We start from the raw sequence: 18,695 nt of genomic DNA on the forward strand, positions 1-18,695 counted from the left end.
TTTCCGCAAAGTATGGAGGTTTGCTTAGGCTTCGGTGGTTGTGGGAGTGTATTGCAGCTTTTTGAGGGCTTTCAGCAAAGTATGGAGGTTTGCTTAGGCTTCGGTGGTTGTGGGGAAGATGGAGGAGTGTATTGCAGGCTTTTGAGTGCTTTCAAACAAAGTATGGAGGTTTGCTTAGGCTTCGGTGGTTGTGGGGAAGATGGAGGAGTGTATTGCAGGCTTTTGAGGGCTTTCAGCATAAGTATGGAGGTTTGCTTAGGCTTCGGTGGTTGTGGGAGTGTATTGCAGGCTTTTGAGGGCTTTCAGCAAAGTATGGAGGTTTGCTTTGGCTTCGGTGGTTGTGGGAAGTCGTATTGCAGGCTTTTGAGGGCTTTCAGCAAAGTATGGAGGTTTGCTTAAGCTTCAGTGGTTGTGGGGAAGATGGAGAGTAGTGTATTGCAGGCTTTGAGGGCTTTCAGCAAAGTATGTAGGTTTGCTTAGGCTTCGGTGGTTGTGGGGAAGATGGAGGAGTGTATTGCAGGCTTTTGAGGGCTTTCAGCAAAGTATGGAGGTTTGCTTAGGCTTCAGTGGTTGTGGGGAAGATGGAGGAGTGTATTGCAGGCTTTTGAGGGCTTTAAGCAAAGTATGGAGGTTTGCTTAGGCTTCGGTGGTTGTGGGGAAGATGGATGAGTGTATTGCAGGCTTTTGAGGGCTTTCAGCAAAGTATGGAGGTTTGCTTAGGCTTCGGTTGTTGTGGGGGTGTATTACAGGCTTTTGAGGGCTTTCAGCAAAGTATGGAGGTTTGCTTAGGCTTCGGTGGTTGTGGGGAAGATGGAGGAGTGTATTGCAGGCTTTTGAGGGCTTTCAGCAAAGTATGGAGGTTTGCTTAGGCTTCAGTGGTTGTGGGGAAGATGGAGGAGTGCATTGCAGGCTTTTGAGGGCTTTCAGCAAAGTATGGAGGTTTGCTTAGGCTTCGGTGGTTGTGGGGAAGATGGAGGAGTGTACTGCAGGCTTTTGAGGGCTTTCAGCAAAGTATGGAGGTTTGCTAAGGCTTCGGTGGTTGTGGGGAAGATGAAGGAGTGTATTGCAGGCTTTTGAGGGCTTTCAGCAAAGTATGGAGGTGGGCTTACGCTTCGGTGGTTGTGGGGAAGATGGAGGAGTGTATTGCAGGCTTTTGAGGGCTTTCAGCAAAGTATGGAGGTTTGCTTAGGCTTCGGTGGTTGTCGGAAAGATGGAGGAGTGTATTGCAGGCTTTTGAGGGCTTTCAGCAATGTTTTGAGGTTTGCTTATTCTTCGGTGGTTGTGGGGAAGATGGAGGAGTGTATTGCAGGCTTTTGAGGGCTTTCAGCAAAGTATGGAGGTTTGCTTAGGCTTCGGTGGTTTTGGGGAAGATGGAGGAGTATATTGCAGGCTTTTGAGGGCTTTCAGCAAAGTATGGAGGTTTGCTTAGGCTTCGGTGGTTGTGGGAGTGTATTGCAGGCTTTTGAGGGCTTTCAGCAAAGTATGGAGGTTTGCTTAGGCTTCGGTGGTTGTGGGGAAGATGGAGGAGTGTATTGCAGGCTTTTGAGGTCTTTCAGCAAAGTATGGAGGTTTGCTTAGGCCTCGGTGGTTGTGGGAGTGTATTGCAGGCTTTTGAGGGCTTTCAGCAAAGTATGGAGGTTTGCTTAGGCTTCGGTGGTTGTGGGAGTGTATTGCAGGCTTTTGAGGGCTTTCAGCAAAGTATGGAGGTTTGCTTAGGCTTCGGTGGTTGTGGGGAAGATGGAGGAGTGTATTGCAGGCTTTTGAGGGCTTTCAGCAAAGTATGGAGGTTTGCTTAGGCTTCTGTGGTTGTGGGAGTGTATTGCAGGCTTTTGAGTGCTTTCAGCAAAGTACGGAGGTTTGCTTAGGCTTCGGTGGTTGTTGGGAAGATGGAGGAGTGTATTGCAGGCTTTTGGGGGCTTTCAGCAAAGTATGAAGGTTTGCTTAGGCTTCGGTGGTTGTGGGGAAGATGGAGGAGTGTATTGCAGGCTTTTGAGGGCTTTCAGCAAAGTATGGAGGTTTGCTTAGGCTTCGGTGGTTGTGGGGAAGATGGGAGGAGTGTATTGCAGGCTTTTGAGGGCTTTCAGCAAAGTATGGAGGTTTGCTTAGGCTTTGGTGGTTGTGGGGAAAATGGAGGAGTGTATTGCAGGCTTTTGAGGGCTTTCAGCAAAGTATGGAGGTTTGCTTAGGCTTCGGTGGTTGTGGGGAAGATGGAGGAGTGTATTGCAGGCTTTTTGAGGGCTTTCAGCAAAGTATGGAGGTTTGCTTAGGCTTCGGTGGTTGTGGGGAAGATGGAGGAGTGTATTGCAGGCTTTTGAGGGCTTTCAGCAAAGTATGGAGGTTTGCTTAGGCTTCGGTGGTTGTGGGAGTGTATTGCAGGCTTTTGAGGGCTTTCAGCAAAGTATGGAGGTTTGCTTAGGCTTCGGTGGTTGTGGGGAAGATGGAGGAGTGTATTGCAGTCTTTTGAGGGCTTTCAGCAAATTATGGAGGTTTGCTTAGGCTTCGTTGGTTGTGGGAGTGTATTGCAGGCTTTTGAGGGCTTTCAGCAAAGTATGGAGGTTTGCTTAGGCTTCGGTGGTTGTGGGGAAGATGGAGGAGTGTATTGCAGGCTTTTGAGGGCTTTCAGCAAAGTATGGAGGTTTGCTTAGGCTTCAGTGGTTGTGGGGAAGATGGAGGAGTGCATTGCAGGCTTTTGAGGGCTTTCAGCAAAGTATGGAGGTTTGCTTAGGCTTCGGTGGTTGTGGGGAAGATGGAGGAGTGTACTGCAGGCTTTTGAGGGCTTTCAGCAAAGTATGGAGGTTTGCTAAGGCTTCGGTGGTTGTGGGGAAGATGAAGGAGTGTATTGCAGGCTTTTGAGGGCTTTCAGCAAAGTATGGAGGTGGGCTTACGCTTCGGTGGTTGTGGGGAAGATGGAGGAGTGTATTGCAGGCTTTTGAGGGCTTTCAGCAAAGTATGGAGGTTTGCTTAGGCTTCGGTGGTTGTCGGAAAGATGGAGGAGTGTATTGCAGGCTTTTGAGGGCTTTCAGCAATGTTTTGAGGTTTGCTTATTCTTCGGTGGTTGTGGGGAAGATGGAGGAGTGTATTGCAGGCTTTTGAGGGCTTTCAGCAAAGTATGGAGGTTTGCTTAGGCTTCGGTGGTTTTGGGGAAGATGGAGGAGTATATTGCAGGCTTTTGAGGGCTTTCAGCAAAGTATGGAGGTTTGCTTAGGCTTCGGTGGTTGTGGGAGTGTATTGCAGGCTTTTGAGGGCTTTCAGCAAAGTATGGAGGTTTGCTTAGGCTTCGGTGGTTGTGGGGAAGATGGAGGAGTGTATTGCAGGCTTTTGAGGTCTTTCAGCAAAGTATGGAGGTTTGCTTAGGCCTCGGTGGTTGTGGGAGTGTATTGCAGGCTTTTGAGGGCTTTCAGCAAAGTATGGAGGTTTGCTTAGGCTTCGGTGGTTGTGGGAGTGTATTGCAGGCTTTTGAGGGCTTTCAGCAAAGTATGGAGGTTTGCTTAGGCTTCGGTGGTTGTGGGGAAGATGGAGGAGTGTATTGCAGGCTTTTGAGGGCTTTCAGCAAAGTATGGAGGTTTGCTTAGGCTTCTGTGGTTGTGGGAGTGTATTGCAGGCTTTTGAGTGCTTTCAGCAAAGTACGGAGGTTTGCTTAGGCTTCGGTGGTTGTTGGGAAGATGGAGGAGTGTATTGCAGGCTTTTGGGGGCTTTCAGCAAAGTATGAAGGTTTGCTTAGGCTTCGGTGGTTGTGGGGAAGATGGAGGAGTGTATTGCAGGCTTTTGAGGGCTTTCAGCAAAGTATGGAGGTTTGCTTAGGCTTCGGTGGTTGTGGGGAAGATGGGAGGAGTGTATTGCAGGCTTTTGAGGGCTTTCAGCAAAGTATGGAGGTTTGCTTAGGCTTTGGTGGTTGTGGGGAAAATGGAGGAGTGTATTGCAGGCTTTTGAGGGCTTTCAGCAAAGTATGGAGGTTTGCTTAGGCTTCGGTGGTTGTGGGGAAGATGGAGGAGTGTATTGCAGGCTTTTTGAGGGCTTTCAGCAAAGTATGGAGGTTTGCTTAGGCTTCGGTGGTTGTGGGAGTGTATTGCAGGCTTTTGAGGGCTTTCAGCAAAGTATGGAGGTTTGCTTAGGCTTCGGTGGTTGTGGGGAAGATGGAGGAGTGTATTGCAGTCTTTTGAGGGCTTTCAGCAAATTATGGAGGTTTGCTTAGGCTTCGTTGGTTGTGGAAGTGTATTGCAGGCTTTTGAGGGCTTTCAGCAAAGTATGGAGGTTTGCTTAGGCTTCGGTGGTTGTGGGGAAGATGGAGGAGTGTATTGCAGGCTTTTGAGGGCTTTCAGCAAAGTATGGAGGTTTGCTTAGGCTTCGGTGGTTGTGGGAGTGTATTGCAGGCTTTTGAGGGCTTTCAGCAAAGTATGGAGGTTTGCTTAGGCTTCGGTGGTTGTGGGAGTGTATTGCAGGCTTTTGAGGGCTTTCAGCAAAGTATGGAGGTTTGCTTAGGCTTCGGTGGTTGTGGGAGTGTATTGCAGGCTTTTGAGGGCTTTCAGCAAAGTATGGAGGTTTGCTTAGGCTTCGGTGGTTGTGGGAGTGTATTGCAGGCTTTTGAGGGCTTTCAGCAAAGTATGGAGGTTTGCTTAGGCTTCGGTGGTTGTGGGAGTGTATTGCAGGCTTTTGAGGGCTTTCAGCAAAGTATGGAGGTTTGCTTAGGCTTCGGTGGTTGTGGGGAAGATGGAGGAGTGTATTGCAGGCTTTTGAGGGCTTTCAGCAAAGTATGGAGGTTTGCTTAGGCTTCGGTGGTTGTGGGGAAGATGGAGGAGTGTATTGCAGGCTTTTGAGGGCTTTCAGCAAAGTATGGAGGTTTGCTTAGGCTTCGGTGGTTGTGGGGAAGATGGAGGAGTGTATTGGAGGCTTTTGAGGGCTTTCAGCAAAGTATGGAGGTTTGCTTAGGCTTCGGTGGTTGTGGGGAAGATGGAGGAATGTATTGCAGGCTTTTGAGGGCTTTCAGCAAAGTATGGAGGTTTGCTTAGGCTTCGGTGGTTGTGGGAGTGTATTGCAGGCTTTTGAGGGCTTTCAGCAAAGTATGGAGGTTTGCTTAGGCTTCGGTGGTTGTGGGGAAGATGGAGGAGTGTATTGCAGGCTTTTGAGGGCTTTCAGCAAAGTATGGAGGTTTGCTTAGGCTTCGGTGGTTGTGGGGAAGATGGAGGAGTGTATTGCAGGGTTTTGAGGGCTTTCAGCAAAGTATGGAGGTTTGCTTAGGCTTCGGTGGTTGTGGGGAAGATGGAGGAGTGTATTGCAGGCTTTTGAGGGCTTTCAGCAAAGTATGGAGGTTTGCTTAGGCTTCGGTGGTTGTGGGAGTGTATTGCAGGCTTCTGAGGGCTTTCAGCAAAGTATAGAGGTTTGCTTAGGCTTCGGTGGTTGTGGGGAAGATGGAGGAGTGTATTGCAGGCTTTTGAGGGCTTTCAGCAAAGTATGGAGGTTTCCTTAGGCTTCGGTGGTTGTGGGGAAGATGGAGGAGTGTATTGCAGGCTTTTGAGGGCTTTCAGCAAAGTATGGAGGTTTGCTTAGGCTTCGGTGGTTGTGGGGAAGATGGAGGAGTGTATTGGAGGCTTCTGGGGGCTTTCAGCAAAGTATGGAGGTTTGCTTAGGCTTCGGTGGTTGTGGGGAAGATGGAGGAGTGTATTGCAGGCTTTTAAGGGCTTTCAGCAAAGTATGGAGGTTTGCTTAGGCTTCGGTGGTTGTGGGGAAGATGGAGGAGTGTATTGCAGGCTTTTGAGGGCTTTCAGCAAAGTATGGAGGTTTGCTTAGGCTTCGGTGGTTGTGGGGAAGATGGAGGAGTGTATTGGAGGCTTTTGGGGGCTTTCAGCAAAGTATGGAGGTTTGCTTAGGCTTCGGTGGTTGTGGGGAAGATGGAGGAGTGTATTGCAGGCTTTTAAGGGCTTTCAGCAAAGTATGGAGGTTTGCTTAGGCTTCGGTGGTTGTGGGGAAGATGGAGGAGTGTATTGCAGGCTTTTGAGGGCTTTCAGCAAAGTATGGAGGTTTGCTTAGGCTTCGGTGGTTGTGGGAGTGTATTGCAGGCTTTTGAGGGCTTTCAGCAAAGTATGGAGGTTTGCTTAGGCTTCGGTGGTTGTGGGAGTGTATTGCAGGCTTTTGAGGGCTTTTAGCAAAGTATGGAGGTTTGCTTAGGCTTCGGTGGTTGTGGGAGTGTATTGCAGACTTTTGAGGGCTTTCACCAAAGTATGGAAGTTTGCTTAGGCTTCGGTGTTTGTGGGGAAGATGGAGGGGTGTATTGCAGCCTTTTGAGGGCTTTCAGCAAAGTATGGAGGTTTGCTTAGGCTTCGGTGGTTGTGGGAGTGTATTGCAGGCTTTTGATGGCATTCAGCAAAGTATGGAGGTTTGCCTAGGCTTCGGTGGTTGTGGGAGTGTATTGCAGGCTTTTGAGGGCTTTCAGCAAAGTATGGAGGTTTGCTTAGGATTCGGTGGTTGTGGGGAAGATGGAGGAGTGTATTGCAGGCATTTGAGGGCTTTCAGCAAAGTATGGAGGTTTGCTTAGGCTTCGGTGGTTGTGGGGAAGATGGAGGAGTGTATTGCAGGCTTTTGAGGGCTTTCAGCAAAGTATGGAGGTTTGCTTAGGCTTCGGTGGTTGTGGGAGTGTATTGCAGGCTTTTGAGGGCTTTCAGCAAAGTATGGAGGTTTGCTTAGGCTTCGGTGGTTGTGGGAGTGTATTGCAGGCTTTTGAGGGCTTTCAGCAAAGTATGGAGGTTTGCTTAGGCTTCGGTGGTTGTGGGAGTGTATTGCAGGCTTTTGAGGGCTTTCAGCAAAGTATGGAGGTTTGCTTAGGCTTTGGTGGTTGTGGGAGTGTATTGCAGGCTTTTGAGGGCTTTCAGCAAAGTATGGAGGTTTGCTTAGGCTTCGGTGGTTGTGGGAGTGTATTGCAGGCTTTTGAGGGCTTTCAGCAAAGTATGGAGGTTTGCTTAGGCTTCGGTGGTTGTGGGAGTGTATTGCAGGCTTTTGAGGGCTTTCAGCAAAGTATGGAGGTTTGCTTAGGCTTCGGTGGTTGTGGGGAAGATGGAGGAATGTATTGCAGGCTTTTGAGGGCTTTCAGCAAAGTATGGAGGTTTGCTTAGGCTTCGGTGGTTGTGGGAGTGTATTGCAGGCTTTTGAGGGCTTTCAGCAAAGTATGGAGGTTTGCTTAGGCTTCGGTGGTTGTGGGGAAGATGGAGGAATGTATTGCAGGCTTTTGAGGGCTTTCAGCAAAGTATGGAGGTTTGCTTAGGCTTCGGTGGTTGTGGGGAAGATGGAGGAGTGTATTGCAGGCTTTTGAGGGCTTTCAGCAAAGTATGGAGGTTTGCTTAGGCTTCGGTGGTTGTGGGGAAGATGGAGGAGTGTATTGCAGGCTTTTGAGGGCTTTCAGCAAAGTATGGAGGTTTGCTTAGGCTTCGGTGGTTGTGGGAGTGTATTGCAGGCTTTTGAGGGCTTTCAGCAAAGTTTGGAGGTTTGCTTAGGCTTCGGTGGTTGTGGGGAAGATGGAGGAGTGTATTGCAGGCTTTTGAGGGCTTTCAGCAAAGTATGGAGGTTTGCTTAGGCTTTGGTGGTTGTGGGGAAGATGGAGGGGTGTATTGCAGGGTTTTGAGGGCTTTCAGCAAAGTATGGAGGTTTGCTTAGGCTTCGGTGGTTGTGGGGAAGATGGAGGAGTGAATTGCAGGCTTTTGAGGGCTTTCAGCAAAGTATGGAGGTTTGCTTAGGCTTCGGTGGTTGTGGGAGTGTATTGCAGGCTTCTGAGGGCTTTCAGCAAAGTATGGAGGTTTGCTTAGGCTTCGGTGGTTGTGGGGAAGATGGAGGAGTGTACTGCAGGCTTTTGAGGGCTTTCTGCAAACTATGGAGGTTTCCTTAGGCTTCGGTGGTTGTGGGGAAGATGGAGGAGTGTATTGCAGGCGTTTGAGGGCTTTCAGCAAAGTATGGAGGTTTGCTTAGGCTTCGGTGGTTGTGGGGAAGATGGAGGAGTGTATTGGAGGCTTTTGGGGGCTTTCAGCAAAGTATGGAGGTTTGCTTAGGCTTCGGTGGTTGTGGGGAAGATGGAGGAGTGTATTGCAGGCTTTTAATGGCTTTCAGCAAAGTATGGAGGTTTGCTTAGGCTTCGGTGGTTGTGGGAGTGTATTGCAGGCTTTTGAGGGCTTTCAGCAAAGTATGGAGGTTTGCTTAGGCTTCGGTGGTTGTGGGAGTGTATTGCAGGCTTTTGAGGGCTTTCAGCAAAGTATGGAGGTTTGCTTAGGCTTCGGTGGTTGTGGGGAAGATGGAGGAGTGTATTGCAGGCTTTTGGGGGCTTTCAGCAAAGTATGGAGGTTTGCTTAGGCTTCGGTGGTTGTGGGGAAGATGGAGGAGTGTATTGCAGGCTTTTGAGGGCTTTCAGCAAAGTATGGAGGTTTGCTTAGGCTTCGGTGGTTGTGGGAGTGTACTGCAGGCTTTTGAGGGCTTTCAGCAAAGTATGGAGGTTTGCTTAGGCTTCGGTGGTTGTGGGGAAGATGGAGGAGTGTATTGCAGGCATTTGAGGGCTTTCAGCAAAGTATGGAGGTTTGCTTAGGCTTCGGTGGTTGTGGGGAAGATGGAGGAGTGTATTGCAGGCATTTGAGGGCTTTCAGCAAAGTATGGAGGTTTGCTTCGGTGGTTGTGGGGAAGATGGAGGAGTGTATTGCAGGCTTTTGAGGGCTTTCAGCAAAGTATGGAGGTTTGCTTAGGCTTCTGTGGTTGTGGGAGTGTATTGCAGGCTTTTCAGGGCTTTCAGCAAAGTATGGAGGTTTGCTTATGCTTCGGTGGTTGTGGGGAAGATGGAGGAGTGTATTGCAGGCTTTTGAGGGCTTTCAGCAAAGTATGGAGGTTTGCTTAGGCTTCTGTGGTTGTGAGAGTGTATTGCAGGCTTTTGAGGGCTTTCAGCAAAGTATGGAGGTTTGCTTAGGCTTCTGTGGTTGTGGGAGTGTATTGCAGGCTTTTGAGGGCTTTCAGCAAAGTATGGAGGTTTGCTTAGGCTTCGGTGGTTGTGGGAGTGTATTGCAGGCTTTTGAGGGCTTTCAGCAAAGTATAGAGGTTTGCTTAGGCTTCGGTGGTTGTTGGGAAGATGGAGGAGTGTATTGCAGGCTTTTGTGGGCTTTCAGCAAAGTATGGAGGTTTGCTTAGGCTTCGGTGGTTGTGGGGAAGATGGAGGAGTGTATTGCAGGCTTTTGAGGGCTTTCAGCAAAGTATGGAGGTTTGCTTAGGCTTCGGTGGTTGTGGGGAAGATGGAGGAGTGTATTGCAGGCTTTTGAGGGCTTTCAGCAAAGTATGGAGGTTTGCTTAGGCTTCGGTGGTTGTGGGAGTGTATTGCAGGCTTTTGAGGGCTTTCAGCAAAGTATGGAGGTTTGCTTAAGCTTCGGTGGTTGTGGGAGTGTATTCCAGGCTTTTGAGGGCTTTCAGCAAAGTATGGAGGTTTGCTTAGGCTTCGGTGGTTGTGGGGAAGATGGAGGAGTGTATTGCAGGCTTTTGAGGGCTTTCAGCAAAGTATGGAGGTTTTCTTAGGCTTCGGTGGTTGTGGGGAAGATGGAGGAGTGTATTGCAGGCTTTTGAGGGCTTACAGCAAAGTATGGAGGTTTGCTTAGGCTTCGGTGGTTGTGGGGAAGATGGAGGAGTGTATTGCAGGCTTTTGAGGGCTTTCAGCAAAGTATGGAGGTTTGCTTAGGCTTCGGTGGTTGTGGGAGTGTATTGCAGGCTTTTGAGGGCTTTCAGCAAAGTATGGAGGTTTGATTAGGCTTCGGTGGTTGTGGGAGTGTATTCCAGGCTTTTGAGGGCTTTCAGCAAAGTATGGAGGTTTGCTTAGGCTTCGGTGGTTGTGGGGAAGATGGAGGAGTGTATTGCAGGCTTTTGAGGGCTTTCAGCAAAGTATGGAGGTTTTCTTAGGCTTCGGTGGTTGTGGGGAAGATGGAGGAGTGTATTGCAGGCTTTTGAGGGCTTTCAGCAAAGTATGGAGGTTTGCTTAGGCTTCGGTGGTTGTGGGGAAGATGGAGGAGTGTATTGCAGGCTTTTGAGGGCTTTCAGCAAAGTATGGAGGTTTGCTTAGGCTTCGGTGGTTGTTGGGAAGATGGAGGAGTGTATTGCAGGCTTTTGAGGGCTTTCAGCAAAGTATGGAAGTTTGCTTAGGCTTTGGTGGTTGTGGGAGTGTATTGCAGGCTTTTGAGGGCTTTCAGCAAAGTATGGAGGTTTGCTTAGGCTTCGGTGGTTGTGGGAGTGTATTGCAGGCTTTTGAGGGCTTTCAGCAAAGTATGGAGGTTTGCTTAGGCTTCGGTGGTTGTGGAATTGTATTGCAGGCTTTTGAGGGCTTTCAGCAAAGTATAGAGGTTTGCTTAGGCTTCGGTGGTTGTTGGGAAGATGGAGGAGTGTATTGCAGGCTTTTGAGGGCTTTCAGCAAAGTATGGAGGTTTGCTTAGGCTTCGGTGGTTGTGGGGAAGATGGAGGAGTGTATTGCAGGCTTTTGAGGGCTTTCAGCAAAGTATGGAGGTTTGCTTAGGCTTCGGTGGTTGTGGGGAAGATGGAGGAGTGTATTGCAGGCTTTTGAGGGCTTTCAGCAAAGTATGGAGGTTTGCCTAGGCTTCGGTGGTTTTGGGAGTGTATTGCAGGCTTTTGAGGGCTTTCAGCAAAGTATGGAGGTTTGCTTAGGCTTCAGTGGTTGTGGGGAAGATGGAGGAGTGTATTGCAGGCTTTTGAGGGCTTTCAGCAAAGTATGGAGGTTTGCTTAGGCTTCGTTGGTTGTGGGGAAGATGGAGGAGTGTATTGCAGGCTTTTGAGGGCTTTCAGCAAAGTATGGAGGTTTGCTTAGGCTTCGGTGGTTGTGGGAGTGTATTGCAGGCTTTTGAGGGCTTTCAGCAAAGTATGGAGGTTTGCTTAGGCTTCGGTGGTTGTGGGAGTGTATTGCAGGTTTTTGAGGGCTTTCAGCAAAGTATGGAGGTTTGCCTAGGCTTCGGTGATTTTGGGAAGATGGAGGAGTGTATTGCAGGCTTTTGAGGGCTTTTAGCAAAGTATGGAGGTTTGCTTAGGCTTCGGTGGTTGTGGGGAAGATGGAGGAGTGTATTGCATGCTTTTGAGGGCTTTCAGCAAAGTATGGAGGCTTGCTTAGGCTTTGGTGGTTTTGGGAAGATGGAGGAGTGTATTGGAGGCTTTTGAGGGCTTTCAGCAAATTATGGAGGTTTGCTTAGGCTTCGGTGGTTGTGGGGAAGATGGAGGAGTGTATTGCATGCTTTTGAGGGCTTTCAGGAAAGTATGGAGGCTTGCTTAGGCTTCGGTGGTTGTGGGAGTGTATTGCAGGCTTTGAGGGCTGTCAGCAAAGTATGTGTAATGCTATGTCCATGTTTATTGTTATCTCTATGTTTAATGTTATGTCCATTTTTAATTTTATATCCATGTTTAATGCTGTATCCGTGTGTAATGCTATGCCCATGTTTAATGCTATGTCCATTTTTAATGCTATCTCTGTGTAATGCTATATCCATGTTTAATGCTATGTCCATGTTTAATGTTATCTCTATGTGTAATGCTTTGTCCATGTTTAATGCTATTTCCATGAGTAGTGTTATGTAAATGTTTAATGCGATATCCATGTATAATGCTATGTCATGTTTAATGCTATGTCCATGTTTATTGCTATGTCCATGTTTATTGCTATGTCCATGTTTATTGTTATGTCCATGGTTATTGCTATGTCCATTTTTATTGCTATGTCCATGTTTAATGCTCTGTCCATGTGGAAGGCAATGTCACTGTTTAATGCTATGTCCATGTGTAATGTTATGTCCATGTTTAATGCTATGTCCATTTTTAATGTTATCTCTATGTGTAATGATATGTCCATTTTTAATGCTATATCCATTTGTAGTGCTATGTCCATGTTTAATGTTAACTGTATGTTTAATAGTATGTCCATGTTCACTGTTATCTCTGTTTCATGCTATGTCCATGTTTAATGCTATATGCATGTGTAATGCTATATTCATGTTTAATGCTATGTCCATGTGGAAGGCTGTGTCAATGTTTAATGCTATGTCCTTGTTTAATGTTATCTCTATGTGTAATGCTATTTCCCTGTTTAATGTTATCTCTATGTATAATGCTATGTCCATGTTTAATTCTATATCCATGTTTAATGATATGCCCATGTTTAATGTTATATCTATGTTTAATGCTAAATCCATGTTTAATGCTATGCCCATGTTTAATGTTATCTCTATGTATAATGCTATGTCCATGTTTAATTCTATATCCATGTTTAATGCTATGCCCATGTTTAATGTTATCTCTTTGTGCAATGCTATATCCATGTGTAATGATATGCCCATATTTAATGCTGTGTCCATGTTTATTGCTATGTTCATGTTTAATGCTATGTCCATGTGGAAGGCTGTGTCAATGTTTAATGCTATGTCCTTGTTTAATGTTAACTGTATGTTTAATAGTATGTCCATGTTCACTGTTATCTCTGTTTCATGCTATGTCCATGTTTAATGCTATATGCATGTGTAATGCTATATTCATGTTTAATGCTATGTCCATGTGGAAGGCTGTGTCAATGTTTAATGCTATGTCCTTGTTTAATGTTATCTCTATGTGTAATGCTATTTCCCTGTTTAATGTTATCTCTATGTATAATGCTATGTCCATGTTTAATTCTATATCCATGTTTAATGATATGCCCATGTTTAATGTTATATCTATGTTTAATGCTATATCCATGTTTAATGCTATGCCCATGTTTAATGTTATCTCTATGTATAATGCTATGTCCATGTTTAATTCTATATCCATGTTTAATGCTATGCCCATGTTTAATGTTATCTCTTTGTGCAATGCTATATCCATGTGTAATGATATGCCCATATTTAATGCTGTGTCCATGTTTATTGCTATGTTCATGTTTAATGCTATGTCCATGTGGAAGGCTGTGTCAATGTTTAATGCTATGTCCTTGTTTAATGTTATCTCTATGTTTAATGCTATAGCCAGGTTTAATGCTATTCCCATGTTTAATGTAGGGCTGCAACTAACGATTATTTTAATAATCGATTAGTTGGCCGATTATTTTTTCGATTAATCGATTAATCGGATAAAAAAAACAATATGCAAAGTTTTTGTTTATTTAAAATAATTTAATGAACTGGATGTTAAAAAACAACTTAAAATTTACATTAACATTCTTATTTTGTTATGATGTAATAAAAAAAACAATATTTTCAAAGTACAAAAACCCAAACACAATATTTCTGAAACAAAATAACCCCAAACATTCTGAAAAGAGGTGGACTATTACTGTTCAAGAAACTTTGCACCCAGCACTTTGCACCCAGCACTTTGCACCTGGCACTTTGCACCCGGCACTTTGCACTCAGCACTTTGCCCCAGCCCTGGCACTTTGCACCCAGCACTTTGCACCCAGCACTTTGCACCCAGCCCTGGCACTTTGCACCCAGAACTTTGCACCCAGCCCTGGCACTTTGCACCCAGAACTTTGCACCCAGCCCTGGCACTTTGCACTTTGCACCCAGCCCTGGCACTTTGCACTTTGCACTTTGCACCCAGCCCTGGCACTTTGCACCCAGAACTTTGCACCCAGCCCTGGCACTTTGCACCCAGCCCTGGCACTTTGCACCCAGCCCTGGCACTTTGCACCCAGCACCCAGTCTCCAACTCTGCCCTGCACCCTGCCCTGCCCCCACACTCACACCCTGCACCCACTCTGCCCTGCCCCCACACTCACACCCTGCACCCACTCTGCCCTGCCCCCACACTCACACCCTGCACCCACTCTGCCCTGCACCCACACTCACACCCTGCACCCACTCTGCCCTGCACCCACACTCTGCCCTGCACCCAGTCTCCAACTCTGCCCTGCACCCACACTCACACCCTGCACCCACTCTGCCCTGCACCCACACTCTGCCCTGCACCCAGTCTCCAACTCTGCCCTGCACCCCCACCCCCACTCTGCCCTGCACCCAGTCTCCTGCCCTGCATCCCCTGAAACCCCACCCCCACGAATCGCTCTGTGCGAACGGAGCCACTCGCACAGAGCGAACCGGAAGCGGAAGCGGGGAACGCTCGCGGAGGTAAGTAAAAGGAGCCGAGTGCTCCAACAACGAATCGATCGCTCGATTAATCGATAACGGAAATCGTCGACAACGATTTCCGTTATCGATTATTATCGATTTTATCGATTCGTTCTTTCAGCCCTAGTTTAATGTTATCTCTATGTTTAATGCTATGTCCGTGTTTAATGTTATCTCTATGTTTAATGCTATGTCCGTATTTAATGCTATGCCCATGTTTAATGTTATCTCTATGTGTAATGATATGTACATGTTTAATGCTATATCCAAGTGTAGTGCTATGTCCATGTTTAATGCTATGTCCATGTTCACTGTTATCTCTATGTTTAATGCTATGCCCATGTTTAATGCTATGCCCATGTTTAATGCTATGCCCATGTTTAATGTTATCTCTATCTTTAATGCTAAGTCCATTTTTAATGCTATGTCCATGTTTATTGCTATATCCATGTGAATGATATGTCATGTTTAATGCTATGTCCATGTTTAATGCTATCTCCTTGTGTAATGCTATATCCATGTGAATGCTGTGTCATGTTTAATGCTATGTCCATGTTTAATGCTATGCCTATATTTAATGCTATATCCATGTGTAGTGTTACGTCCATGTTTAATGTTATTTGTATGTTTAATGCTATGTCCATGTTCACTGTTATCTCTATGTATAATGCTATGTCCATGTTTAATTATATATCCATGTTTAATGCTATGCCCATATTTAATGTTATATCTGTTTCATGCTATGCCCATGTTTAATGTTATCGCTATGTGTAATGATATGTCCGTGTGTAATGTTATCTCTATGTGTAAGGCTGTGTCTATGTTTAATGCTATGTCCATGTTCAATGTTATCAATTTGTGCAATGCTATGTCTATGTTTAATGATATGTCCACGTTTAATGCTATATCCGTGTTTAATGCTATGTACCTGTTTAATGTTATCTATATGTCTAATGATATGTCTATGTTCAATGCTATATTTATGTTTAATGTTATCTCTATGTTTAATGCTATGTCCATGTTTAATACTATAGCCATGTTTAATGTTATGCCCATGTTTAATGCTATATCCATGTGTAGTGCTATGTCCATGTTTAATGTTATTTGTATGTTTAATGCTATGTCCATGTTCACTATTATCTCTATTTATAATTATATGTCCATGTTTAATTCTATATCCATGTTTAATGTTATGCCCATGCTTAATGTTATGTCTATGTTTAATGCTATGCCCATGTTTAATACTATGTCCATGTTTAATGTTATATCTATGTTTAATGCTATGCCCATGTTTAATGTTATCTCCATGTGTAATGATATGTCCATGTGTAATGCTATGCCCATGTTTAATGCTATCTCTGTTTAATGCTAAGTCCATATTTAATGCTATATCCATTTGTAATGCTATGTCCATGTGGAAGGCTGTGTCAATGTTTAATGCTATGTCCTTGTTTAATATTATCCCTATGTGTAATGCTATATCCGTGTTTAATGCTATGTCCCTGTTTAATGTTATCTCTATGTTTAATGCTGTGTCCATGTTTAATGCTATTCCCATGTTTAACGTTATCTCTATATTTAATGCTGTGTCCGTGTTTAATGTCATATCTATGTTTAATGCTATATCCATGTTTAATGCTATGCCCATGTTTAATGTTATCTCTGTGTAATGATATGTCCATGTTTAATGCAATATCCATGTGTAGTGCTATGTCCATGTTTAATGTTATTTGTATGTATAATGCTATGCCCCTGTTTAATTCTATATCCTTGTTTAATGCTATGCCCATGTTTAATGTTATCTCTGTGTGTAATGATGTGTCAACGTTTAATGCTATATCCATGTGTAGTGCTATGTCCATGTTTAATGTTATCTCTTTGTGCAATGCTATATCCACGTGTAATGATATGTCCATTTTTAATGTTATATCTACTTGTAATGCTATGTCCATGTTTAATGCTATCTCTATGTTTAATGCTATATCCATGTTTAATCTTATCTATATATGTAATGCTATGTCCATGTTTAATATTATCTCTCTGTTTAATGTTAAGTCCATGTTTAATGCTATCTCCATGTGTAATGCTATATCCATGTTTATTGCTATGTTCATGTTTAATGCTATGTCCATGTGGAAGGCTGTGTCAATGTTTAATGCTATGTCCTTGTTTGATGTTATCTATATGTTTAATGCTATGCCCATTTTTAATGTTATCTCTATGTGTAATGCTATATCTATGTGTAATGCTATATCTATGTGTAATGCTATATCTATGTTTAATGCTATATCCGTGTTTAATGCTTTGTCCCTGTTTAATGTTGTCTCTATGTCTAATGATATGTCCATGTTTAATGCTATATCTATGTTTATTGTTATCTCTATGTTTAATTCTATGTCCATGTTTAGTGCTATAGCCATGTTTAATGCTATATCCATGTTTAGTGCTATGTCCATGTTTAATGTTATTTGTATGTTTAATGCTATAGCCATGTTCACTTTTATCTCTATGTATAATGCTATGTCCATGTTTAATTATATATCCATGTTTAATGCTATGCCCATGTTTAATGTTATATCTATGTTTAATGCTATTTCCATGTTTAATTCTATGCCCATGTTTAATGTTATCTCTATGTGTAATAATATGTCCATGTTTAATGCTATATCCAAGTGTAGTGCTATGTCCGTGTTTAATGTTATCTCTATGTGTAAGGCTGTGTCTATGTTTAATGCTATGTCCATGTTCAATGTTATATCTACTTGTAATGCTATATCCATGTGTAATCCTATGTCCATGTTTAATCCTATGTCCATGTTTAATGTTATGTCTATGTTTAATGCTATGTCCTTGTTTAATGCTATGCCAATGTTTTGTCCATGTTTAATGTTATGTCTATGTGTAATGCTATATCCGTGTTTAATGCTATGTCCCTGTTTAATGTTATCTCTTTGTTTAATGCTATGTCCATGTTTAATGCAATAACCATGTTTAATGCTATATCCATGTGTAGTGCTATGTCCATGTTTAATGTTATTTGTATGTTTAATGCTATGTCCATGTTCACTGTTATCTGTATGTATAATGCTATGTCCATGTTTAAATCTATATCCGTGTTTAATGCTATGCCCATGCTTAATGTTATATCCATGTTTAATGCTATGACCATGTTTAATGTTATCTCTATGTGTAATAATATGTCCATGTTTAATGCTATATCCAAGTGTAGTGCTATGTCCATGTTTAATGTTATTTGTATGTTTAATCCTATGTCCATGTTCACTGTTATCTCTATGTATAATGCTATGTCCATGTTTAATTCTATATCCATGTTTACTGCTATGCCCATGTTTAATGTTATATCTATGTTTAGTACTATATCCATGTTTAATGCTATGCCCATGTTTAATGTTATCTCCATGTGTAATGATATGTCCATGTGTAATGCTATGCCCATGTTTAATGCTATCTCTGTTTAATGCTAAGTCCATATTTAATGCTATATCCATTTGTAATGCTATGTCCATGTGGAAGGCTGTGTCAATGTTTAATGCTATGTCCTTGTTTAATATTATCCCTATGTGTAATGCTATATCCGTGTTTAATGCTATGTCCCTGTTTAATGTTATCTCTATGTTTAATGCTGTGTCCATGTTTAATGCTATTCCCATGTTTAACGTTATCTCTATATTTAATGCTGTGTCCGTGTTTAATGTCATATCTATGTTTAATGCTATATCCATGTTTAATGCTATGCCCATGTTTAATGTTATCTCTGTGTAATGATATGTCCATGTTTAATGCAATATCCATGTGTAGTGCTATGTCCATGTTTAATGTTATTTGTATGTATAATGCTATGCCCCTGTTTAATTCTATATCCTTGTTTAATGCTATGCCCATGTTTAATGTTATCTCTGTGTGTAATGATGTGTCAACGTTTAATGCTATATCCATGTGTAGTGCTATGTCCATGTTTAATGTTATCTCTTTGTGCAATGCTATATCCACGTGTAATGATATGTCCATTTTTAATGTTATATCTACTTGTAATGCTATGTCCATGTTTAATGCTATCTCTATGTTTAATGCTATATCCATGTTTAATCTTATCTATATATGTAATGCTATGTCCATGTTTAATATTATCTCTCTGTTTAATGTTAAGTCCATGTTTAATGCTATCTCCATGTGTAATGCTATATCCATGTTTATTGCTATGTTCATGTTTAATGCTATGTCCATGTGGAAGGCTGTGTCAATGTTTAATGCTATGTCCTTGTTTGATGTTATCTATATGTTTAATGCTATGCCCATTTTTAATGTTATCTCTATGTGTAATGCTATATCTATGTGTAATGCTATATCTATGTGTAATGCTATATCTATGTTTAATGCTATATCCGTGTTTAATGCTTTGTCCCTGTTTAATGTTGTCTCTATGTCTAATGATATGTCCATGTTTAATGCTATATCTATGTTTATTGTTATCTCTATGTTTAATTCTATGTCCATGTTTAGTGCTATAGCCATGTTTAATGCTATATCCATGTTTAGTGCTATGTCCATGTTTAATGTTATTTGTATGTTTAATGCTAT

The sequence above is a fragment of the Sceloporus occidentalis genome, unplaced genomic scaffold (genome assembly GCF_023333645.1).
Source record: "Sceloporus occidentalis isolate IW3139 unplaced genomic scaffold, rSceOcc1.0.p SCAF_246, whole genome shotgun sequence".
Lineage (NCBI taxonomy): Eukaryota > Metazoa > Chordata > Lepidosauria > Squamata > Phrynosomatidae > Sceloporus > Sceloporus occidentalis.